This window comes from Falco punctatus (assembly GCF_963210335.1).
Source record: "Falco punctatus genome assembly, chromosome: 12".
Classification (NCBI taxonomy): domain Eukaryota; kingdom Metazoa; phylum Chordata; class Aves; order Falconiformes; family Falconidae; genus Falco; species Falco punctatus.
Window position 1 is genome coordinate 16,656,391 of NC_137592.1, and position 25,790 is coordinate 16,682,180.

Below are 25,790 nucleotides of genomic sequence, written 5' to 3' on the forward strand. Positions count from 1 at the left end.
GCACATAACTCTTTGCCTTGATAAAGCCTGCTGCTCTAAAAATAACATGATAGAGCTGGCTTTTATATATATATATATATATATATATATAATTCTAGTCCCACCTCTTTGTGCCCTCATAAGCAAATCCCATGACATGTTCTGCCATGATTAATTTTCACTCAAACCCAGCACTGCCACCACAGTCAAAAGTGGAGGTTCAACATCCGTACAGCTCCAGTGCCAGCTGTGCCAGACTCACCACTCTTGTGACAGAAATCATCTCTGTGCCTCCACACCAATTGGCCTTCCTGGATTTCTGGGTAGTTGCTATTACCAAAAAATGCACGTAAGAATTCTGGGACATCTCTGGCTGCACCAGTAGGCTGGTATATGATTTGTAGAGAAAGTAATCTAGTTTCCAAACCAGCATTCTCCAAAGTATGAGCTTAGAGTGAGATCTTTCCAGCTGATAAGGGGAGAGTTCCTGGGTTGGAGCCAGGAGATGGCACACCACACTGGGACACTACAACTAGGGTTTTGAAACCACATGTTGCAGCTTTTTACCCCTAGTCCTTCTAGACAGTTTTCTTTGCAGCTCCTAATACATGTTCTGAAGACAGGAGAATATTTTTACAGCATTTTATAGTGGAAAAATTCTGGAGCACAGTATTGCAGGAAGTATTTTCAACGGTATGACTGGGAATGACACCAAATTCTCCTCAGCTTTCACCTGAAGAAAATTTCCCAGCAGCGGCTTGTCCAGACGCACAAAATGTATCAGTGTCGCAGCTGGCAATAGGATCAGGCTTTCCCTGCTGGCTGTCCAGAGATCTCTCCACTGGACCACACTCACCCTCTGTCTGGTTTCTAACACAACCCAAACAGTGAGTCTCTGCAGGTCTTAGCATCCCTCCAGCTTCTGATATAATTGATATTAATCTCCTAGTGGTGTAGATATTTGCAATGTACCAGATGGGCCATTGTTTAATTAATAGTGCTGCTTTCATTCAGCCTGAGCTTGATTAAATGAAAACTCCATCTGTGGGGAGCCAAAACCTGCAGGCAGGATGCAGGAGAGTGATGCTGCTATCAGCTTTGATGATTTTGAGAGAAGAGGTTGTATGGGGTGAAGCTGCATTTCCAACCGTTTCTGGGGAGGAATAAGAGTCCTGTCTCCAAATTGGCATTAAAAACTTGGCGCTAAAATAGCCTGGGAAAGAAAGGGAAAAAGAGCGGGTGACTGGTGTTGGGGAGAGAGAAACAAGAAGGCAGGATGAGGAGGGAAAGAGTAAGCCGTGCTCTGCTTGAAGGGATGCCACCCAGGGAATGACAGGGGACAAGGAAAGCAGTCAGTCATCTTCATGCCTCCAACATTTGGAGTTGGCTGTTGAGTGAGCATGACCTTGAGAACTACTTATGGAGCCCGTGTTCCCATCTAGCCTTGGACATGTTCCTTAAAACCACTGCAGACCTGCCCTGAGATTAGGATCATCTGGCCATCCAGCACACACCACCACCCATTTTGGACACCCCCATCCTTGGGAAGGAGCACAGCACAACGCTGCCTGCTTCTGCGCTCAGAAAATTAACCTGCGGCCACCACAGCTGCAGCAAGAACAAAAACCCAGCAGGGCATAACAAGAGAGAGAGAGGGAAGGAGAAAGGCTACCAGAGAAGGAGCTGACAGCGGGTCGACCTGAAGCAGTTGACCTAAGAGCACCACAGCTGCTCCAGTGTCTGTCAGCTCCTCTGGGGCTGGCCTGGGGGCACATAGAAACTTTTTAAGGTCTGTGCACATTAGACACTGTGCAGGGTGTGGAAATGGCTTAGACCTCTGTGCAGCAGAGTACTGTGCAGCTAAATGTGCCAGGAGCAATTTAGTTGCCTAAGCATAGTCGTTTAAATGCCATTGGTACCCGAAACACCCACACGATACACCTGCCACCTGAGTGTCTTTAGTGTGTATCAAGCAGTTCTAGGGAAAATTAATTGTGCCCATCAGTGGGTTTTGGGGGGCGTTTTCCCATACTGCACAACGCACACACAGCCTAAGTATCTTTCCTTCCGTTTCTAGCATCCATCTTCTCTGCTGCAACCTGTTGTTACTCTTCTAAAACAAAAAAAAAGGTGAGTTTTGAGGCTTGATTTCAGAGGGCCAGAAATAAATAACTTGTAAAGTGTGTGTTATTTCATCCTCTGGCAACTGATCTGCACTGCAAATCACAGCATACTGCTGCTGCCAGCCCCAGAGAAACCCCTTTAGTCCAAATTACAGGGGTCTGCATATTGAGGCTGATTAAGGCTTGTACCCAAGCCTTCCTGAAAATCCAGGGTAAGGGTTGCTCAAACTACTGCCTTGAGTTTTTCCAGTGTCAGAACGAGTTTGGACCTCATTATACACAGGTGCACACCGTCCTCTTCCATGGAGAAGTGAGACACAATCTCAGAGCGATAAGGACCCCAGAGCCTGGGGTCAAAGGGCTGACTCAGATGGTCGCACCTGCAACACAGACCATGACCACAGATGGTAAAACCTGAGCCTCCAGATGGGTCCCATTCAGGTATGGCAAATTCATCCATCACTAAAAGGGATGGAAATCCCTGAACCCTTTGTCCATTCCCAGGCCATAAAGGAAGACTTTTAACTTTAAGATCAGCAGAACATGTGGGTGGTGATCCCACAAAAACTCAAAATCCTGAAAAGTCTGAGACCATGCTTCACTGGATTTGCTCACTACCTCTGTACCTGGCCGTTGGAGAGGTTCTAGCTGCTCTAGACTGTCACTGAAAAGCATTGTATTAAAAAGATAGTTTATAATTTTTAAAATCAAATGGAGTTAAAGGTGTCTAAATGAGCTGAATATAAGACTGGTTTAGGGACAAGCTAACATATATGCAACGCGAAGAATCAGGAGCTAGGCTATTTGTCAGTGTAGCATTTTCCATAATGTGCTCTGCTTCTGTGTCCCCAAAACCTTCTTTTATAAACTAACCAAATAAAAACTCTATACTTAAGTGATGCTTCCCAAACAAAACAGGCAACTTCACCTACAAACCCAGATGTTATATTGGGAACCTTCAGACCAGCTTTGGTCCTTCCTTAAGTGTATGCAGGGATTTCCAAAGGATTTGAAGTTTGTACACTCCCAGAATCATCCCCTGTGCTTCCCAGCTGGCATAATTCCCAAGCCTTCTTCTGCTTGTTTTCTTCCCCCTTCTGTGGAATTTCATTTCAAAGAATTAATTACTGTCATCTTACATTATCCTTGACTCATTACTTCCAGATGGTTCTATTATCATTTTTTTTCCCAGCCACACACAGAAGTGTTGTGGCCATCACTGAAATGGAGCCGACAACAGCAGGATAAACAGTCACCCATCTACACAGTCAAAGACTTTAAATACAGAAAAGCCTTATCAGTTTTTATCCACTTCATTTTGTCTCCTGAAAGGATGTTCCTCTTTTCTGTATGTGCTCTGGTCCAGCATTTCCCAGTTTTCCTCTGACTGACCTAAAACACCCAAAGCACTTGATTTCAGCATCTTCTTCACTTCAATTCTACATTTACAGATCTCCTCGTAAGGTCCTTCCTGTTATTTGGACTGACTATGTTTTTTTTTTGTTCTTCACATAGTCTTGTTCCTCTGTCTTCCCAAAAGGTGGGTAATGATTATTACCCTCATCACACAGATGGGTTGGGGAAGAAAGAGACATGAAGCTAAGCAGAGACAGGAGCAGATATCACAGCTCTTGTCTGCCTTCAGCGATACTCAGACACAGCTCTGCCTCCTCCCAGCACCAGCCCTGTTATTGCAACTGCCAAGTGCCATGCACTAACATGGCCCTCTAACAGCAGCCTTCTGCCTCGCCTTCCACAGCAGCTGGAGCTGTGTCTTGCCCTCTGCCTCACCACTGTGGCCACTTTCCCATGCCATGGTCTCAGACACCACTCATGTGCAAGGGGAGCATTCTGTTTTCCATGATCCCTTGTGGCAGATACATCCCCAGTGCCGAACTCCGTCTCATACATTAGAAGAGAAGATGCATGAGATGCTTTCCTTATTTCTAGTTATGTCTCTTTTCAGCTGTGAATGTAGGACATGTCTGCACCCTCCTTTGTCCCCACCTCATCCCCAATCCTGCTGCAGTGCTGCTGTGGGATAGAATTGGACTGCACGGAGAGATGGAGGGATTTTCCACCTTGCGGGCCTGATGTAGGTTCTGCAAGACCTGACTGAAAGAATACACCAGCATTAAAGGGCTTGGTATATCCCAGCCCGTGAGTTCACAGGAGGCTCTTCTTGCCCTCAACATCTCCTGTGGCACCTCTACCTTTTTCTGAAAATAATGAGTGAGATTATTCAGACAGAGATGTGATACGACTGCGTTGCAAAGGAAATGCATAAGCAAACCAACAGCCCTTGTACTGCCACTATGCAAAGCTCTCTGAGGACGATAACAGGTTCAGAGTCCTATGGCATGACACCTATCTCCTTGCATGATCTGTCCATCAGGGCACAAAAGTCACCGCTAGCTACTGATGAAAGGAGAAGTAACATTCAAAATTAAACTCCCCATGGGACTCGCAGCAGCTGCACCTCGTTGTCAATCCCTCTGTGCACCCTGAGTTCTGTTCTGTCTCAAGCAAAACAGTGGTTAAATAAAACCCGTGAAAGCAAACATTTTTCCCAATTTTACTCTGTGTATGTGCCTGTGTTGATGAATCATTCATAAACTAGTCAAAGCATTCAATATTCATAAGCAGGGATTGAAGCTAGGAAAATCAAGTGAAGGAAATATTCCCAAGCTCCACTTCTCTTGCAGACTCATCCTACTTGTAAATTGCTGCTTGCTCCAGGTTCTCCTAGTCTTTCAAATGTGGCCATTTCCCACACACACCTTTTCTGCAGACTTTACTAAACACCAAAATACTAACGTTAATATTTCAGTCATTATCATTCTCAAGCTCATTAAGTTTCAGATACCAGGTTCAGCTGAGATGAATGAGGCAATTCATGTATCTTGCAGGGACCAGGTTATTTGTGGGCTCAAGAAGACATTACTGTATTGGTTATATCCTGCTCATACTTCGAAGATTTTTCTCCCAATGGCACAGGCAAGAGACTAAAATTTTATGTGTTTATATATCATGTATCTTAATGGAAAATGAGATTCTTGGACAGAAGAAGAAAGCATCAGGGAAAAGTATTGACTTGCTCCAAACATGCACAATTCAACTCATGTTTATAAATCTTTGCCCATTAGTACAGATAAATAATTTCCAAAATGTAATTTGTTCACAAATGGCTCACTTTCGTTCCCAGTCACTCATGATGTGTGAATAGTCATATGGCATAATTTTTGTTCTTGGACCCAATGACTGAAACTTCTATGTGAGATATGCCTCCAGCCAGGAGACCAATGAATGACAAATAGCAAATAACTCATTTCCAGAATGTATTCTCGAAACATTTACAATTTGCAAACATTTTCATAAATTCCCAGCAGCCACTGGGATATTGGTGATTAATGAGTTGCAGTGCCTCTGCAAACAGCCATGAATCTCATTCAGGAGGACAGAGTCATACAAGTTTTCTCATTATTCAACCAGCTGTACCACACAATAACTCTAGAGCAATCCACTAAATTCCAGAGGCAAGCTGATTGTCGCTGGCAACGATGTGTAAAACAGTCTGGATTAAATTACCAGGCACTGGTTCAGTTTGCAGAGGTTGAGCCCAGTTCCCTGTGTTTGGAAAATTAACTAGGAAAGCCAAAGTCCAACAGTGCCATATCAAGCCAAGAGCATTTCACACTCACAAGGGAAAAGAAGGTAACAAGGCCCTTTTGAGTCAAGCTTGAACAAGCTGGGTGTAGAAACCATTAGGAGTTGGGTTTGCAAGTCTTTGTCTGCATACATCTCCTCTTACATGATGACAGAAGCCCATCATTATTCAGAGACATTCTTTATCTTATAGAAACACAGAATACATACTTTGTGGTTTAGCCCTCCTACATAGGTGGAACGAGTCCCTAATATGCTCTCCTGCTGAGCAATATTAACACAGAAAATAGAGACCCTTAGGAAATAAGAAAGTTTGAACAGCAACAAAGAACAGATGTCCAATGGAAATGAAAAAGAAAAAAAAGAAAAAAACCTTCACTTACAGAAGCAATTGTAAAAATATGAATGTTATAAAAACATACACACACCAAATCATACTCCCACATCTATCCCACAAGATTTAGAGGCAGCAGGATGCTCCAAGCATTAGGGTAGCGCTTCCAGAAATTCACCAGAGGCTGATACAACAGCAGTGTTTATTTAATAACAGAGGCACTCAACCAACTGAGCTAGGCAGGGTAATTAGCACAGAAACAGCTGCAGTCGCAAGGGGAAGGTGGATTCATGGGAGAATGCGATGTAGTGCTCTCCGTGAGACCCCAGGAGGTGACAAGATAAGAATTACAGCTACGAAAGTAGAATAAAAGTGGCTGGGTCTTTATTACTCAGTACATCAAAAGTCAGTTACCTAAAGCAAGCAGAGCAGGTGAGTGCACTAACATCACCATGACGTGGGGGGCCTTCTCCCGTGGGAGGGACCCCGGGCTGGGGCGGGCAGGGGGTGAGGAGCCTCCCTGAGGGTCAGGAGCGGCAGGGACAGCGTGAGGGACTGACCCCGGCCCCGTTCCTGTCCCCTGCGCCGCTGTGGGGAGGAGGGAGAGAACTCAGGAGTATTTGGTTTTCTTTCTCATTACCCTTCTCTGATTTGGTAGGTAATAAATTAATTTCCCCAAGTCAATCTGTTTTGGATCTCTCACTGCCCTTACCCCGACCCACGGGCCCCGTGCAGCTGAGGGGAGCGACACAGCGGCTTTGGAGGGCACCCGGCACCCAGCCAGGGTCAGCCCACCACATAATTTTCTGTTTTCTCCAGCAAGTGCATCTATTATACTGTGACAGGGGAATATTAAAAACAGGCTACATAAAATGTCGCTGCATGAACTGATGTTGTTTAGATGTTGGTACAGCTGCATATCCCTTGTCTTTGTAAAAGCAAGCTCAGAAAAAAGGTTTAACACTGTATCCCATTCAGCTATACTGAATATAATATATATTTTTAGTAGCATACATCCCTGCAGGAACTCTCGTTCTTGCTGCTCTCACCCAAATAACTGTTTTCACCTCCAAGAAAAGAGCCATTCTCTCCACTGGGTAAAGACAGTCATTAGTGAGCTGCTGGTAATTAATACAGCTGTGTATCCTGCCTGCCCTCCTGCTACAGAGCTGACCTGCACACAGCAGGTTTCATAATAAGCACCCAGATGTATTCAAGACCAGGGGATCATATAGTCTGTACACCATGCAAGACTCAGATGGCCTTAAGATTTGGGATAGACCCACCCACTGGGACCATGGGGCTTGCAGAGAGCCAGGGAGAAGGGTCAGAAAGTGGTGCTTGTTTAGCTTAATCTTTGGCATTTATTTAAGAGAAGGTAAATTCTTTTACAAACAAATCTAGGGGAAACAGAGAAAGGACCCATGTTGCTGTGCAAAGCATACTAGGAAATATAACAGCTGCCTTTTCAGGTGTTTCCTTTAAGGTGTCAAGATAATGATGCTACCATAAAGTGGTATTAGTGCCTTACGAAAGTTACCTGCATTTCCAGTGGGGTGTGGATCTCTTTCATTTTGCATTAAAGCGAGAAAACAGAATGGAAAAGATTGTGGTAACTGAAGTCATCTTGCTTTGGGATTAATTTACAAGTTATTATTTATCCCTCCTCCATGGCACTGCCTGCAGCTTCCTCTTCTGGTTCAGCAAGAGAAGCAGGGACTGCAGAGAGAACAGGAACTTTATTGTGGAAGGTAAAGCAGCATAAAAGCAGAAGATCCCGAGCACTCATCACGGCTAACACTATGCTCTGCAACCAGAAAAAAAAAACAACCAACCAACAAACAAACAAAAAAGTTTAAAAAGGCTTGGAACAGCACAAGAAAAGGAGCTGATCTGGCTTGATGCAAGTGCGTGCCTGTATGATAGACTACCATTTTGTGGGGGACAATGCAGCTAGTGATGGACGTCACAGCCATGCCAAAAGCCCCGAGCTCTGAGCATCCTACCACGCTCCCAGAAAGAATTTGTTCCCTCCCAGAGCACACCACCACCTAAACCAGCTGGAAGCAAAGGCACACAGATGAAGGTTTGTGAAGGGCTTGGAAACACAGCAGAAATATCCAGCTCCAGTAATCACCTGCTGGACACCACTGCTACCCAAAAACTCTACAGAGGGTCAAATCTAGCTTTGCACAGAAGCCCTCCATTTAACCATATCAGCCTGAGACAGATAACAACATGGTTTGGCCCCTCTAGTGTGGACATGGTGTGGAGAAAACCACCAAAAAGGTGTTGAAAGCAGTTCAGAAACTGTGTGCAGAACAAGAAGGGAATGAGCACGACAGACAATTTTTTCTAAGAGGTGATCTGTCTGATCAGGGAAAGGGCCCATCAGGCCCTCCCAGCAGGGAGGAGGTAGTTTAACTGCTGTTGCTCATACTGTGGAAAATGGGGCTATTTTCCCAAAATTTTCATGCTGTTGCCTTCTGTCCTGGAAATCTTTCTGAGATTGTCTTAAGCATTGGGTTTCTTAGAGATGAAGGGGAATACTGAGGGAAGGAATGGTGTCTGAAGAAATTTTGCTGAGGTCCATTAAGCAAAGCAGCACTAGGAAAAAGCAGCAACAGACCCCCTCTGTATTCTAGCTTCTCACTTAATAATTCTTACATATATTTATAGAGGGGGGAAAAAACACCAGTCCAAGGAAGATTAACCTGAATTCTAATTATAGAATAGGTAAGGTTTTATTTTACTTTTCCCTAAAGGAAAAATACATCTGGGTGATTAAAAAATACACAAAAAAAACCCCAAACAAACAAAAAGATGAATATACTTTGGTCCAAAGAATAGAGAAGTGCCACTGCAAACTTGAGAAGGAGGATATTATCTGGAGCACTGTAAAAAAATCAGGCGACGTAATTAAAGCATTGCATGGACCACTACAGGTATCCATCCCTGCAGCTTGCCACCCAAATTGCAACACGTACCTGAATGTCCCAGCTCCAAAGGGTTATTCAGCAATTCTTCCTTGCTTGTCCCTTCAGTTTTAATTTCCGTTCCCCTCAGTTTTACTTTGAGGGGCTTTAATTTCTCTCTCCATTGTTACATGCTGCGTTCTGCTTCAGAGGTTGTGAAAGGGCACCTGGATTTGCCATCGCCGTTGGCAGGCAGGCAGAAAGTGCTGTACTGCTGCTGCATCTGAATTAGCGTGTTTCCTGTGGTGGTTTCGCACCTCTTCCTTTGCACACCCCCAGCACACCCTGGTCCTGCTGTTTTCAGGCAGCCCCCAGCAATGCACACCCACACCATGGTGCCACACCTCAAGTGCTCGTAGTCCCTGGGGAGAGCTGAGAGACATCTCCTCCTCTGACTAAGTCACAGAGGCAGAGGCAGCATCAGGCTGGGCTCTGCTCCTTTTAGGTACCCATGCAGTCCAGTTCAAGCCAAATACGTACAGTCTGCAGCAACGTAAACCTACCCTTTATTACTTACCAGCTACAGGATGCTCTGCCTGATGCTCCCTGTGCTCGAGTAGCCCGTAGAGCCTGCGCGCCCCTGACACGTATGTCATTGGTCACTGGCTTCCTGGGGGAGAGCACTGCTGGATCACTATATTTGCTTTTCTGTCCTAGGCTGAGTTGTTAATTTTTTAATAGGAATGACCTACACAGAACATTTGAATTCTGAACCCTAATGAGCATGTACATGGGCTTCTTTTCCCAGTGATTGAAACGCAGGTATTTATTCCACCTTTGCAGGTGTCAGCAAAGTCTTATAACTTGTGCTCAGATGACACAAGGTAATGGCTTTCTTTTTTTTTTCTTTCTTTGTTGTTAATGAGATAGTTTCCTCTCTGAGTATTGTGAGTGGCAGGAGGTAGAGACCTGCCAATCAAAATGTTAAAAGGACACTGTCAATGTCACACTTCATTCTCAACTCTCCATCAGTTTTTACGCAGAAACAATGTTCAAATTACAGTCCTGTTATTTGCAAGGTGAGAACACAAGGTCTGCCCCTTGCACACGGAAGCCTGAAAAAACTCAAGCTGCTGTTTTCATCCGAAAACATCAGAGAATACAAACTATTTAAGGTTTTCTCATGACACTTTATCTTCGTAAAACAACCAGCTTGAGCATCCTCAGCCAACAGCAAGACACATCCTACTCCCAGTTGAATCGGTGTTCAACTTATCCATTTCTTCAGTAGAAACTTTTGCTAATGGTATAGGACACCTTCTGAAGTTGTAAAGATTTATTATTCGGGAAAGAGCAGGGTAATTCCCGTCACTACACATGCAGTTCAACAGCTAAATGGGTCAATTCCATCATAGCCTGTTGTGCAGTGCGGCCATCCACATCCATTTTCACAGCTTCATAGATCTGGACACATGGAGAGGAAAACAGGTATTAATGAAAGGAAGGGCAAAAGCCATATTCAATGTGATGCTCTGGAAACATGGCTCTTATGTGACAGGATCTGACTCTGAAGTAAGCGACACACTCAAAGATTTGGATTTCTTCCCAGGGCAGAGACTCATATCAGGGCCACAACATTACTTGTTACTCCACTCCCTCAAGGAGGTACCATTGGGAAAAGAGAAGAACAGAGTGCAGCAAATGAAGCTCAAGGCCAAAACAGGTGTACATGCATCCTCCTAAAACAACAGCACCTGATCACGTGCAGCCTTTTATAAGCATATTCAGATGCAGCATCCATCTTTCCCTCTTGATAGCAATTGCTGTCATTGCTACAAGACTGTGGCAATAGGACTAGTGAGTCTCTGATGGTTCCCAAGCAACCTGCCAGTTTAGATATAGCTCCCCAGAATGAAAGCTTGGGAGTCCTTGATTTAAGCACAGCTGAGTAGAACACCAGTTTCTGTGCGTTTTTTGTGCAGAGAGGTAGAAAAAGTACAGCTCAAGCATTACATGCTCTGGCTCAGTCATACAGATATCCCCCTTTCCCAAGCTATGCTGAACAGTTGCTTCGGTGTTAGCATTTAGGAAATATAATTGCCCTTTTAATGAGTCCTGGCTTTGCAAAGTTGTGATGTTGCCATGTTTTCAGTGTTCAGTTTATACCCCAGAGTGGGTTTAGCAGCCAGTCCTGATATCCCCAGTAGCTTCCAACGCAGCTGCCAGCAGTCCCACTCCTTTTCTGGGGACATGCGGAATTTCTCAACTGCCAGCCCAAGTTATTACATGCTATAGTACAGCTGTGAGTACCCTGAGATGGCTGAAATGACCTGCAAGGTAGCAGCTTTATGATATGAAACATTACTTAAAATCATTATTTTTTTTAGCATCTACATTGCTCAGATCCTGTGAGTCTCGGAGAGATGTAATCATGACCTTCACATCTAAGTCAGGTCTTGTACGGCTCTGGAGACCACATTGTGATTCCCAGCACTAACATGGTCTTTTCCATCCTGCTGCTGTACACCCAAGCCTGCACAGCTAATGCTTCCCAGAGGCATGGGCAGGATCCTGTCAGGATCAGGATCACCCTTGTTCCCATGGGATTTAGTTTGACAGTTTTTTCTTGAACAAGAGTACAGCCTGGTTTTTTAATCTTTGGGGGGGGGGGGCGGGAAGTGACTCAGCATGTCACTGTCCTGCAGGTATGAGCCAGTAAACTGTTCATCTCTGCTTTGGCTCTGGGAAGCTCTTAAGACCATTTTTCATTTTTCTCCCTGATCCTCATCTTCTCCTAAAGGGATTTTAGGCCACTGCCCTCTTGTCAGCCAAAGGTGCTGCACAATGCAGTGCTGTTTACTGTTAAGCAATTTCTTCCCTCCATTTGACCAGGCCCACGTCTCTTGTCTGTCTGGGCTTTTATGATTTTTTTGTCTTCAGCAAATCACTAGCTCAAAGCACAGGCATCACTGTAAGTGAAAACTGGAAAGAATTTGAAGAAGTCATTTGGGTTGCAGCAAAGGACACAAACCTGGAAAAGAAACATCTGACCAGACATCTAGGGATCTTAACTGCTTGTCATCCTGCTTTGTGTCAGAACCCAGTTATACTTCCTTAAAAAACAGAAAGGTGAACTAGAAAAATACAGCACCCTGACTTTCTGCAATGACAAACAGAACAAATGGCATTAGCAATTAAGTTAAATTGATCTCTAGGTCAAGGACTCTCATTTCACGTGTAAATCATCTCTCTTTCAGCAGTGGAACAATGCTCCTCTGAAGTCTACCATGTTGTTATTATTACTGGTATTAAAATTGTACTTACTGATCAACCTCAGAGAATTTTCACTGCACCCAATTCCTCTACAGGAAACCCTCCATTAAGGAAAAAGCATGTTAGAAGGATTGTACCATCAAAGCAAACACTGCCAGCTTATTTCCTGACATCTCCATGGGTTTAGGTAAGAACTCCTAGCTTTTACAGTATCCTGATTGGTATGGACAATTATCCTTTCACTCACACCACCAGTGAGCTCTAGTGGAGTTTGGACTGAGCACAGCCAGCCTGACCACTGTGCTGGCTGGTGATTCCCGCCCCCACTGCCCAGAGAGTATTTCACGGAGGAAATAAAGCAGCAGCAGCAATGAGAGAAATGCAACGGTTGGCTGGGCTGGCTATATCTGAGATGAAGAGAACCAGAACGTTCTGAGTTTCAATTAAACTACAATGGAGAGGGACTTCCAGCGATGTTTCTTCAATGAAGTCACTAGTCACTCACTGCTGGGGGCTGAGAACGTTAAGTGCAAAAATATACCATCTCGCCTCCCCTGCTCCTGTGCCTGTCACCTTCCTGGATTCTCAAAGACAGGCACAAACACCTTTTCTTCTCATGCTTGCCATTTCCACCTCTGGGTACCTCATGCTATAGTGTATTCCTTCTCAGTTCATGGGAAAGGACAATGAACAGTACCCACTTCACCAAAAGGCAACCGAGGCACAGAGAATAGGGCTACTTCCTTTAAAGTTAGACAAATACAGGTTAAACGAGGTAGATACTTACATGTGATAGAGACATCCCCTCATCTTTTCCCGAAAAAAAACCCACAAGTGCTTTTTGGGCATTATAGATCTCTAAAAGCTCTAAAGTTTGAGTGATATTCCCAGTTCTATCAAATGGTCTAGTACAAGATATTATCTTCTTCCTATAAATCCTGCCTCATCATGTGGGTATTTGTTAGAAGGTGTTTATCAGATAAGACGGGGGTCCAGTGTGGAGCAGACAAACATTGCCCCTGGTATTTTTCCAATGGCACCAAATGCCTTTCAAGCAGCCCAGGAATAAACCAGTTCCTCCTGGTTTTCACAACAGCTCTGGCACAACCACAGAAACAAGCAGGACCTTACACTTCTTGTAGACTTCCTGGGGTTAAGTCTTCATTACTTGGCATCAGAGCTGGTCTTTTACAGCAATACAAAGTGATACAGCCCCAGGTACACTGTGACTGAGGTTCTGAGAGAAAGAAAATCTTGCCCTGACTTATAAAGGAATCAAGTTGAGCCTAAAGAAAATCAAGCGTGAAAACACACAATATGGAATTTGGAGTGGAGTTTGATGGGACCGTGTCCTGCTCATTTTATACACTGAGAAAGAAAACACAGAATGACTTTGTGCTTGCCTCATACATTGATCAGAACATCATGAGTAACCGCTGTGCTCGATGATAAATCTTTTTGTCTCCACTCTGACCAGTCACTTGTAAAGCTGTGACTTATTGTGAAAGAACCGTTAGATCAAGCTGCTAAAATGTGAGAGAGTTTATGGGCAATTCAGTCTATTTAGACAATGAATATTCATGATCTATCTAGACAATTTCACATTCATGCTTAGATAACGCAGATTTATGCTCACACACAACAATGATTTGTGACTATTTATAGGCAAACACCTGGACAGTATTCGGCACAGCTGTGAATATTCATGATTACATCTGAAAGAAAGAGAAAGGCTCTACCTGAAGTTTGAACTACAAACACAAGAAGCTAACCCTCAGTATCTGCTATGCCTTAATGACAATATGTAACAGTCAAAAATAACATCAAGGAAAGAATTAGAGGTAGGGAACTGATCACTCAAACGATCAGTAAAAGGCCAGGAAGCTTCCCTGAGCTGCTAAAAAAATTCCCATTGAATTAGTCTTCTAATAGAATTACATTTCTGGTGCAACACTTTTTCTATATGAAAAATATCTGGGTTTTTTTTTGTTTGGGATTGGGGTTTTTTTTGTTGGGTCAGTGGGAGAGTTGCCTAAGAAACTTTTTTTCTCTTTTTCAGACAAAAACACTGAAATATTTATTGTGAGAACACACATGTATGTGAATAGACGTGTGTACCCACACGCGAGTGTCCATGTTTAAGGAGCTTTCATGCCAAGCTAACCCATGCTTTCAGGGTTCATGTTTAAGTCCATGAGGCTCCAGTTCAGATACATTGTGCTTGGTCTTCATGGAAAGGTTCTCAAGGCCAGCTGAGATGAGACCACAGCATTGCCTGAGGCATGTGTGGGTCCTAAGAGCCTTGGTGTAGCTTGAGACAGGAGAGTCACAGAATAAGGATCAGGTTTTGTGATAAGGGGATTTCAAGGCAGACATACAGATGGGGACTCCAGGAGTGGCAGCAGCAGGACTCAAGTCAGGGGAAAGACAGACGCTAGATTTACCTGTGCTCATTCACACGAATTGTCCTCTTAGAAAGTGAAAGGAACGTGACATTGGAGCTCCCTCTAAGGGAAGGAAGAGCCCATAGCCGCGGAGTTTCCTAGGCAGGGGGGAGACGGGGATCTGATCATCTAGCACGTGTGACAGCAACCAGTAACTGCCTTTGCTGACAAGCCTCCTGTGTGAATTCCCAGTCCTAATGCCAATTTCTAAATACCTCTATATCCAAGCTCTAAAACTAGTCATGATCTCCCGATCCACAACATCACCAGATTCCTCCTCTCTGTGTTATTTCCACTGCTGTTTAGCTCCTTCGGTGATAGCTCATGAATGCGGGAGGAATTAAACTCTTCCTGCCCACGTTCAGGGAGCACACAAAGCAGCGATGGCCCATTTCAGAGGCTCGCTAACAGCCAGAGCTTGGGATGTGTCCAGTCATTTGGCCACGCTTTGTCACATGTCATCCTGCCTTTGAGAGGGACTGCACACGAGATGTGGGGCAGAAGAAATACAATAAATGCCATCACCCTTACTTTGATGCTACCCAGCAAGTATTTTCTACAGCCTGATATTGTCCGGACTAAGCTGCATAGCAGACCTTTTGGCCTAAATTCATTGAGACAGCTGAAAATTATAGCAGCTGAAACTAAAAGCATCTCCGGGCCAGTAAATAGCCCAATTCTTCCCATTTCTTCAAATTATCTTGGCATCTGGCACTTTTCTGCTGGGACTGCCTCCCTGTGAGAGGAAAATACAACTTCAGCTCTGCTGGGATTCTCAAATGGATGGCACACAGCAATCAGATGTCAATGTCGGGTACTCGCTTCTGTTCCAAGCAGAGATGAGTTGCCTTGGCTCCCCTCTGCTCCTTCCTCAGGTTTCAACTCCCACACTCCCTGCTCACTCCTGTGTTGCCTCTGCTTGCAATGAAATCAGACAGCCTGAAGGACTACCCCTTACAAGTGCCTGGTCGCAGCTCATGTTGAACAAATAGCCTTTGTGAGATGCACTCTGATGGACCGTATCCCCATGGTGGGCAGTGACTCGCACTGAAGGCTAAAAATGGATGGATGAGCAGCTCTGCCTTCCTCAGCCCTAAAATGAGTTCCTCTCGGCAGCAGCTGGAGATGGAGCAGCTGTTGGTGCTCCCCAGCACCCGTGGGGCTGAGACCCTGCCGAGGACACAGCACAGCCATTCCCCCGGCAGGACGCTGGTATAGCGGGGACTGCAAGGGAACGCTGGGTTGGCTGCACCAGATTTTACCCAGAGCACACGGGGTGAACCGTAAAAGATTAAACAACTGAAAACAAATCAGGTGAACGTTTATTATTTCAAAGGCTCCTGATTTTTTAAAGACAGTCACATGGTTACAAGTGGTTGGTCTCACAACGTCTGATTAATCAGCAATGGAAATAAAAGACAATATGATGAATACTACCTTTTCTGGCCCATTTCTCCAGTTCTTGTCTATTTTGTACTTCTCTCAACAGAAATTCTGTTTCAACAAAAGAAGAATTTCTGTATCAGACAACAGTACCTTTTGCCCAGTCTCTAGCAACCACCACCTGAAACTTCAGGGGAAAAGTAATGTCCTTCTCCTAATCCACACTTTCTGAATACTCATTGGATATGTTGTTTGCTTATTCTCTTTCAGGAAACTTTCTTCCCAAGCCCCTTTTTATTTTTAAAAATAGCACAAACAACAACATCGAAAAGGTAGAACTACAATGAGATTTGGTTATCGATACTGCCATCCCTTCTTTGAACTCATACATAGATTTTTTTTATACCTTAGGGTTGGGAGTGACTCTCTGCATGCATCAATATAGCATCTGCTTCAGTGAAGCTCTAGGTAGGGACGGAGGTTGCTCATTGCCAAATGCTTAATGAACAGTGGGTGCTACTTCTGACAGAGTTTGACTCTGGCAAATAGAATATATGGCAAATAGACCATCCTTTGAACTCTATTGCCTATCTATTCCATGTCAGTTAATTCCATGGGTCTGCTACATACTGTGGGATAAAGGTATATGCTTTTGTTGCTTCAATAAGTGCTGCTCTGTAGTTTTACTGTGTGCTTTCAGTGCTTCCTGCCATGAAGCTTACAACGGGAGTCCTCACATCGCTTTTGTCAAGGCATTTTCTTCAATAAAGCCCTTCACCTGACACCTTGCAAACACTATCTCCTGGTTATCACTCAGGGTTAGGTCTTCAGCTAGACATGCAGGCCAAGGCTTGGCGGAATCCAACCTTCTGCTGAGATGCTGCATTTGATTGTGCAGTTCTGTGTGCTAATCGTGTGTGTGAAACACAACAAACAGCAGCAAGCAGTGTATACTGCTATGCTTAAATGCTAAGAATCCACACATGGTGGCTCTTTTTCTTTTTTTTTTTTGCTGTTCTTCTGTGCATCTGAAATGCAAATAATTAGTAACAAGACTGCAATAATCACAGTATCTTTAGAGAGAAGTGTGAGCGAGGAGAAGGGTGAATTCTCTTGCATGATCTTATTTTTCCAAGCCCGCAACGTACAAACCATGACAATATACAAGCTTGCGTTGATCCTTGGGGATTCCTGAAGACTAAAGGAAGAGCAACCATTGACCAACCATTAACTCCATCTTTAATAGGAAAGCCTGCAGAAAAAAGTGTCAGCCTGCAACATTATTCTGTTCACAGCAGCTGCCAGCTATCACAGTAACAGCTGCATTCACCTCTGGCAGATAAAGGCATGGAGAGACAGAGACAGAGCCAACCCTGCTCAAAGCAGGACGAAAGATCCCATCACAGCCTGCAGTCCCCACATCCACCGCCTCCAAAAGCAGCAGCAATTCCAGTGTGCATTTGACCAGGAGTAGCAATGACTATCAGCCACCTCCAGCTACTGAGCTCCTGCCTGGATCACCACAATCACATTTTGTCTCAGTTCCAGCGTGGCCCTGCTGGAATAGTAACTGAGCGCATCACCTGATGTGGGAGAAACTTCAGAGCATTTATCTTCCTGTGACACCTGAAACAAAGCAGGCTCAAAGGCATATATTAATGAATTTGTCCTTAGTACAGCTGGTCTGGAAATGTTTCAGCTCAATCAGCCTTTCATTGGAAAACATTGATTTGTCAAAACTACTATTCTTCTTGGCATAGGCTTGAATTCAACAAAGTATTGGGCTGGAAACATTTTTGAAAGCTAGAATTAGAGTGTCTGGGAGGTGAAGAGGAAGAAGGATGGAGAAGGCACAATTAACATCCTATTGACTTCACAAGGCCAAGCTCATTCTGTGGGTAAATGTCTTTGTCCTGAGATGCTGATGGGGCTCATTAGGGCGACAGCAGCAGCAGTGATGGTGGTATCAGAACATCATGAATAAACAGAATTCAGCCTCCAGCTCTGCCAACACACTCTTCGAGCATTAAATTCATGCGCACACCAGGAGGGAGATAAAGTATCACATTTACTCAAAGACTTTTAATAAAAATGCCATTCAGGGTTTAATTAACATACTTTTTTTACAAAATCACCCCACAGCTGCAGCAAAATCTGGTTTTCTACAGCCTTCCAGGGCCGAATTTTGCAGTAGGTTGTGCCCAGGTGCATCTGCATGGTGGCTCATTCAGACCAAGCCAGGATTTACACCAGCACAAAGCAGAGCAGATTCTGTCCCCTTAAAGTTCATCAGATATGCTTTCCCCCCTATGGTTGGGTTTGGGTTTTTTTTTAGCTTGTCAGCAGCAGAGGAAAACAATAAAAGTCTCATATTGCTCCAGCCAGATGGCGATTCTCCTTCCTCCCGTCTAGCTGGCTGCATTGTGAGCTGTGCTTGTATGCACATGTGTCTCTGTGTCGCTTCTCCTCTTGCTTCTACCATGCTTCTGTCTGCCCTGCACACTCTAACACAGAGAAATCATTTTGAAGAGGGGTTCTGAAGGCTGCAGGTACACTGAGCCAAGCCTTTTCCTGGGAGCAGGATCTGATGGGAACTCAGGAAGACCACAATGAGACTTCTATTATTTTCAGGTTGTCTCTACTGAGATACCCAGCTGGGGCAGATCTCAGCTTCTTCAGCTCCAAGATCTGCTCTGCCTGGAGAGGCAACAGGAATTCAAGGAGGAGAAAAAGGGATGCTTAGAAAAGGAACCAAGATGCAGGTTGATCGTTTTATCCACATTGTCTGGGTGCCATCAGAATATATTAACTCCTTCATTTATCACAGCACTATCATTAGAAATCTCAATTATTTCTGAATGTCACACTGACAAAATGTTTAATTAGCTACTTTGTTGCGTTAAGCACTTCTTGGATACAAGGAAGAACTAGAGGCACCAGTGCGGGGCCCCATTATTTTTTACAGAAACGTGTGGAGAGTGAAGGAAGCTGTAATAAATGCCCCCATCGTTACAGAGAGATAAAGGCCAGACATTACCACAGCATTCATATATCTTAAGCCTTTCATGGGGAGCACCAGCTACAGCCTTCTGTACTAGCGACAGGAGAACAATGTGAGCTGTCTGGAAAGCAACACACAGAAACAGCTCAGGGGTTTCCATCTCCCCTCAGAGAGTGATGCTGCTCCTGCATGCCAGGGGACAAGTAAACCGAGCAGTTAAGCAGTTCAGATATTACCACCAGAAACCTCTTACAGGCTTTTCAGCAAATCTGACTGCAACTGCAGGTGCCATTTTACTTTGAATTATAAAATCAATTGCACATGGGACTGACAATATTAAGTCAGAAGGGCTGGGTTTCCTCTTTGCCTTGAGGTCACTCAATCTACTATTGAAAAGCCAGTAACCATGGAGAAGCCTGACCAGCATTCCTGCATGCCCCAGAACAGGCACAGCAAGAACAGTGCATGGATGCCCACCAGCTCCTGCAGAGAGGTACAGCACCACTATGAAGACAAATTTGCTTTAATGCCCTAATTTCCAGAGCCTTTCCCCTGGTTTCCATCCCGAGGCAGCAGGCATTGCAAACAGCCCAGATTTGTCTGTGCATCTATGTTATATCTGTCCATCAAGAACAAGACACGAGGTCACTTCTTACCATGAAAGGACATGCCTCTGCATGGAGTGAGGTTATCATTTCATAGAAATTACAGCCATTGAGTGACTTCAGATTATGACAGATTACCTCAGGGCAACACCATCTGGCCTACAACCCTGTTTAGGTGGACCCTTGGCATTAAAGGCTCAGAGAGCAACTTAGACAACATTCCTTCCAACACTTAAGATCGATTAGTATGCCCATTTTGGATCACCAGAGCTTCCTAGTGACCCAATTGCATGGGTTCCCTGAAATGTCCTGTCCGGGGCTAACAGGTACCAAACACCTGTTTGCATCCCCCAAGGGACCCATGCCCTCTCCTCCCACCTGTGGTTATGGTGGGCATCTGCAGTCGCTGTGAAAAACAGGAGAAGAGGAGATGGTGGCAACAATGGCCAAATTTTGAATCAAAGCCTTGTGAGAAAAGTCACTCATAGGTCTCCTCACTCAGCCTAAGAGCTGCAAAACCACATCTGCCCTGGCTCGGGCACTGGCCCTGCCAGGTGTCTCCTCTGCTTTCAAAGAGGAAAACCATATCTTGAATTATATTGTACTTAAGAAGTAATTCTGTATTATTGCATACTAATAATAGTAATAAGAAGTAAAAAGAATAGTAGTAATAGAGCTCATCCAGAAAAAAATATTAATTTGCTTGTAACAAGAAACAGTGCTAGAAATTGATATCCTTTGCTTAGTTACAGTGATGAACAATGTAGGAGCCCTGAGAGGCAGCCAATAAAGGATCCTTAGGAGGAAAATATGCATTTTTAAACAAATACAGAAAACAATACAAATAGTAAACAGAACCAATTGCTGGTTCTGCACATACTCCCCAGAAGCTGCGGAAAGAGGAATACCTTTCTAATGTATCTTGGAGAAAATGATGGATAAATATGCCCTTTAATATAAGCCAAGGAATAGAAGAACAGGGATGGGAAGTAAATACCCCTGATCTCCCAGCCTCAAAAGGAACAGGTAAATTAGATTGACATGGCTTTAGCATCGAAGTGGGCTATATTTATCAAAGTGATAGAATATCTAACACCAGATCCAAAAGAATGACATTACTATTAGCTTTACATAAACATGGAAGTGGCTGGCCTCTTAGGTATCAGATTTAAGTTCATGGATAAAGAAAGTGATATGCATTGTGAGTGTCAGAGTTCTAATATTTGTAAGTATATAGGTATTAATTCAATGTACCTGGGGATGTTGTTTGACCTTGGGTGGACCAATTATTGAAAAGATAAGACTAATACAAGGGAAAAACATAAATTCTTCTCTTATACAGTCTGGAAGGGTGGATTTGATATAAGAATTATTTACTTTTAAAAAGAAAAAGAGAGGGAAAAAATGTAAGTATCTATAGTGAAAAACAAGAAAAAATTGAAAAGCGGAGAATGTTAGTTAAATCTTTATAAACAGTTAACAAAACATGGCCTTGGGAGAAGGAACAGACACCATAAATATGTTGAGCTGTGACACAAAAAGATACGCTCAAGGAGAACCAAATGCTTGATGGGACTAAACAGAAAATTACTGAATCTATGTGTGGACTATCCTAATGAGCATACTAAAAGTTCCACCCTGAGCAAAAAGAGCCCCCTACTAAGAAAGCCTCCTCCCCACCGAATGTGCGGCGAGAAAAAAGAATGCTGTACATTTAATTGGAGACGGGGCTTGCAAAAATCAGTAAGGATTAAGTGTGACTAAACGTAATTGTAAAAAATTGTTCAAAGTGTATAAAAAGTTCTTCTATGTGTTGAGGTGCGCTAGCTTTGTAGATTACTCCCTTGCATCCACCTCTGCGCAGACATGTGATGAACAAACACCTCGACTTTGTGTGGGGGTCAGCTTTTGCACACCAGGTGGAGAACCCAGATTTAGGATAACAGGCCTAAGGTGATAGCATTACAAATTCAGCAGTGGCTAGTTAAGAACCCCCTAGCTATTTTTCAAACCCTAGTCACCCACAGCCATCTCTGAGGCATTTGTAAGTGACTGGCAGTCAGGTAGGACCCAAAACCCTTCCTGGTGACAGCAGCCCTCCTTGCACTGAGGCATTAAGGTCTAACAAACAGGGAAAAGATTTCTGGACAGAAGTGTTGTGTCCAGCTCAAGATGCTGCTGGGTATCCAAGAAGACATCTGCAGTGTGCATCACTGCCAGTCTTCCTTGCTAATTGCTTTTACAAAGCTGTAGAGTGCACACTTGATGTAATGAGTAATATATTAATTTCAAAGGTGGTCTTCGTAAGAGTTAGCAGACGGGGAAGAAGAGAGATGAGGTGATTTAGCTTAGGCCACTCAAAAAATAAGAAACATCTAACTCAATCATTTTTTAAGAAGGACAAAATTATGCAAAATGGAGAAAGAATACCCATGGGGAAAATGGGTTAAATTTTGATTTGGTCATTTCTACATTTCTTTCTTTAAAGCACTTTCCCACACACAGCCTCAGAGCAAAGCCATCGAAAGCATCTGATTTCTGCGGCAGACGTATTTAGTGGAGGGAGATGTTCTGGCTCACAGACTCCAATTAGTTCTAATATTAGGCCTGCTCATAAAACATACAGTCTCCCTTGTTTTCCACAACCACGTCGATAAACATTATTGTACAGGGATATAAATATAACTCATTAGTTTGTTGACACTCAATGGCTTATCTATACATGTAATGCCATCCTGCCATTATTGATGCTTTTTTAATGGCACAGTATCATTAAGCAGTAATGTTTTACTTCTATTAATATCATTTGGGCTGGTTCTTAATAACTATGCCTGAGTGACTGCAGCATCATCTGCAGGACATAGACGAGTACTTAATATATTTCTCAGCACATCATCCATAATGTTCAGCATCCTCCACAACTAGAAAATCGCAAAGTTCTTCCAACTCCAGCTGTTTGCTTTAGGAAATGTGGAGATCTGTAGGTAAGTGTCCTTCCCCCAAACTTCCCTGTTTGTTTCCTGAAATCCATTATGTGAAAGTGTAGTGGCAGATTAGCACTGTTCAGTGGCTCGGTGGTCTGCTGTTCTACAGTCAGATGTACTCGGGAGCTAGCAGGGAGCTAGCAGGGAGCAGGGAGCGAACAGGGCAGGACTTCAGCACTTCTCCAGAGGCATCTTGACTGCAACGTTCTAACTCTCTGGGTGGCCTTTGAAAAGTTTCCCTAATTTCTTCCTGGCTCCTCTTTCACGTCTGTCTCTTGATGAGTTCACATTCCTTTTGTGAAATCTCTTATTTAGTAAATCCAGGGTTTGCCCCATGTTGTTGTGTTTAATGCTAAACAAAAGTCAAAAAAAGTGAACAGGCAACATATTTTCCCCCTGTCCTGTCACGACAGAGTGCAGAGGACCAACTTTTAAGGGCGAGTCATCTTCCTGTTCTTAAGCAGCCCGACCTTGTTTTTTGCTTGGCTCCAACACCATTATTTGCCAGCTCAGTCAGAGGAAATTTGGAGATTGCTCCAAAAGCCTGAGAAAAATATATTTTCTTGTAAGTCCTCCACTAAATGCAGGAACTGAAAGAACCTCCACCTCAGTTTGAATTTCCAGGAGTGACTCTTTGCACCTGGCTGCTGGCAAGGAGCTGGCTGTGCACCATGGGCTGTGCAGGAGCACTGGTGGGAGCTGGTGGACAGCATGGCCGGGAAGCCTACTCTGCTGCAAGCAGAGCATTCGCTTGAGGACATGTTTCTCAATGTCCAACAGGAAGACAAATTGAAAGGCTGAGAGCAAAAGACAATCTCCCCTGCAATAACACTTCAAACTGGGGGAACACAGATTAAATGCAATCGCCTGCTAACCATTAGCTATTTAATTGCATGCTCTGGGCAGAGTACAAAGAGGTTGATTGCTGATATCACTTAGCCCGCTGAGCCCAGTGAGTCATTCCTGACCTATACCAGCCTAAATGAAAAGTTTCAGATTTATTTTGCTTTCTTCCAGGGAAAATTCAGGCACCAAAAAGAAGCAAGTGCACTTTTGTGTACATGGGATTGATCAGAAAGGGCTCCAGGCAGCCCCTTCTCCCAGTGCCCATCCCTGGCCAAGCAGTGGAGAGAGAAAGCCAAGCCCAGCCACCAGACAGTGTGTGGGGGGTGCTGGGGGGTTGACACCCCAGGCCCTGGCTACAAAGCTGACACTTTATGATCTCTGCCTGGGAGCAAAGGCTATTTCATACTGACTTTTTAACCCACCAGATGCAATTTGGTTCTGCCAAATCTAACACATTACTGTAATTACTACAACTACTAATTACACGGTGTTTTCCAGTAATCCCCTCACAGCAGCTCTGTAGGTGAGTGTGTTTGCTGGTATTCCTACTCAGCAGCTGAAAAAGATGCTGTCCAGTCATTTAGGTCTACCATTTTTCAAGGGGAAGAGGGATAGATGATAAAATAGCCTTTGTTTTTAAATAAAACATCATAGCTTTGTACACCATGTCATGCTTCTTTTAAACTGCGTGGGAGACAATAGTCTGCTCGTGCTACCAGCTGAAGGAATTGCTCTTCAGCTCAAGCTGTAGAACGCTGCACTTTGGCATTACAGGTCCCTGCTTTAAAGCCTGTTGCTCTGCAAGGCAGCGTGGGATGGCATTGAATGATTTTCTGTGCCTGAAAGCCAGATATCCAAGCTGATGTAAAGTAAAAGCTACAAGAATTAACTAAAATGGCCAAAAAGCAAAGCTGATATTTAAAAAATGATGGCTCTTCCTACAGCAAAGCACGTTCGTGATGGTGACAGGCTGTACGCAACTACAGGCTCAGTGAAGCCAGGAGTGAATCAGGAGACCCTGAAACAGCCCAGTCTGGCTGTGGAAAAAGAAGATTGCACAAGGCTGGAGGGGATGCTGTCCTACACCGCCGGCCAGTGAGCCTGCACAGTGTCCCTGTGGGAACGGGGAACACCCCCTCTGCTGCCAGGGGAGGTTTCTTCTCTAGTACTAAGACAGTCTACTCTTGCTTGCCCCTGTTCCTCTGAAACCTGTCTGAACCCCCACCTCTGCAGGCTGTGGGAAGCTCCTGACCATGGGAAAAATCAGACACTTGCCTCTTCTGTTTCATCTCTTCAGAGCCTTTTATAGATATTAAACAGGGAAATGAAAGGGCCAAGTGATCCAACAAAAAAGAGCGGTCATTACCTTTGCAGTCGTTTGAGGTAGTACAGTCCTGAAACCATTGAATGGTTAACAACTGATCTGGTCTTGCGTGGTTTTCATCTCACCAACATAGTAATAAAAGGCTTTGTAACACTCAATCAGTCGTTTGCATCCTCAGCTGAAGACTCAGGAGCTCCTTTTCCTTCAGCTGCCATTGCAGCCATCTGATTGGCACATCACATCATTTATTTACTTTACTGATAGGACCTAATTGTGTATAATTGCCGAAGCATCTTAAATAATTCTAAATACAGGAATTGATTTGGGGATTAAATGGAATATGATAATCGTGTAATTGAACAAAGTAGCTGGAGTCCTCACCCAGCTAAGTGGATTTTGTGATTGTGGCTGATTGCATCAGAATATAAATCAGCCTGATTTGCATGGCTGACATCAGCTCTGCCTCCTCTCTGGAGCTGGCTTTAAGTAGGTCACATCCAGCAGAGGAGAGAGAGGGAGCAGAGACCTTGGAGAGAAGCCCCTTGGGTTTGGTGCTACATGATGGAGCATTGTGTGGTCTCTGTTCAGCAAGAGCTGATGTGCCTCTGGGAGGTGGGTGCTTTTCCCAAGGGTTTTGGTTATTCTGTCACTGGCCAGGAGCTGTTCAAGCCCTACCTGGGCCTGGGGGAATTTATGATGTGGGGTTTTTTTAATTCTTAACTCTCTCAGTAGTCTGGACCATGGTTTCCTGGCCTCTCTCCAGATCACTCTGTCAAGGTAACTTTCAGCAGAGGTGACAAAATTTAAGTACCTTTACCCCAAGGGAAGCTGAGCAGTTAGTAAAGCACTTTGTGAAAGAGTCTCTGTCTCTCAGATGTGCTTCCATACATGATCCACTTTTTGGATAAGTCTT

At 44.1% G+C, this 25,790-nt stretch overlaps 1 long non-coding RNA gene across 1 annotated transcript in view; it reads right to left on the minus strand.

Annotated features, from left to right (window-relative positions):
• The window catches only part of LOC308071981, a 55,625-nt gene extending 43,942 nt beyond the window's left edge, over positions 1-11,683 (minus strand). The window contains exon 1 of the long non-coding RNA XR_013931452.1: positions 242-11,683. This is a non-coding gene — a long non-coding RNA (uncharacterized lncRNA). The remainder of the gene's footprint in view (positions 1-241) is intronic.
• Between the last annotated feature and the right edge of the window lie 14,107 nt (positions 11,684-25,790).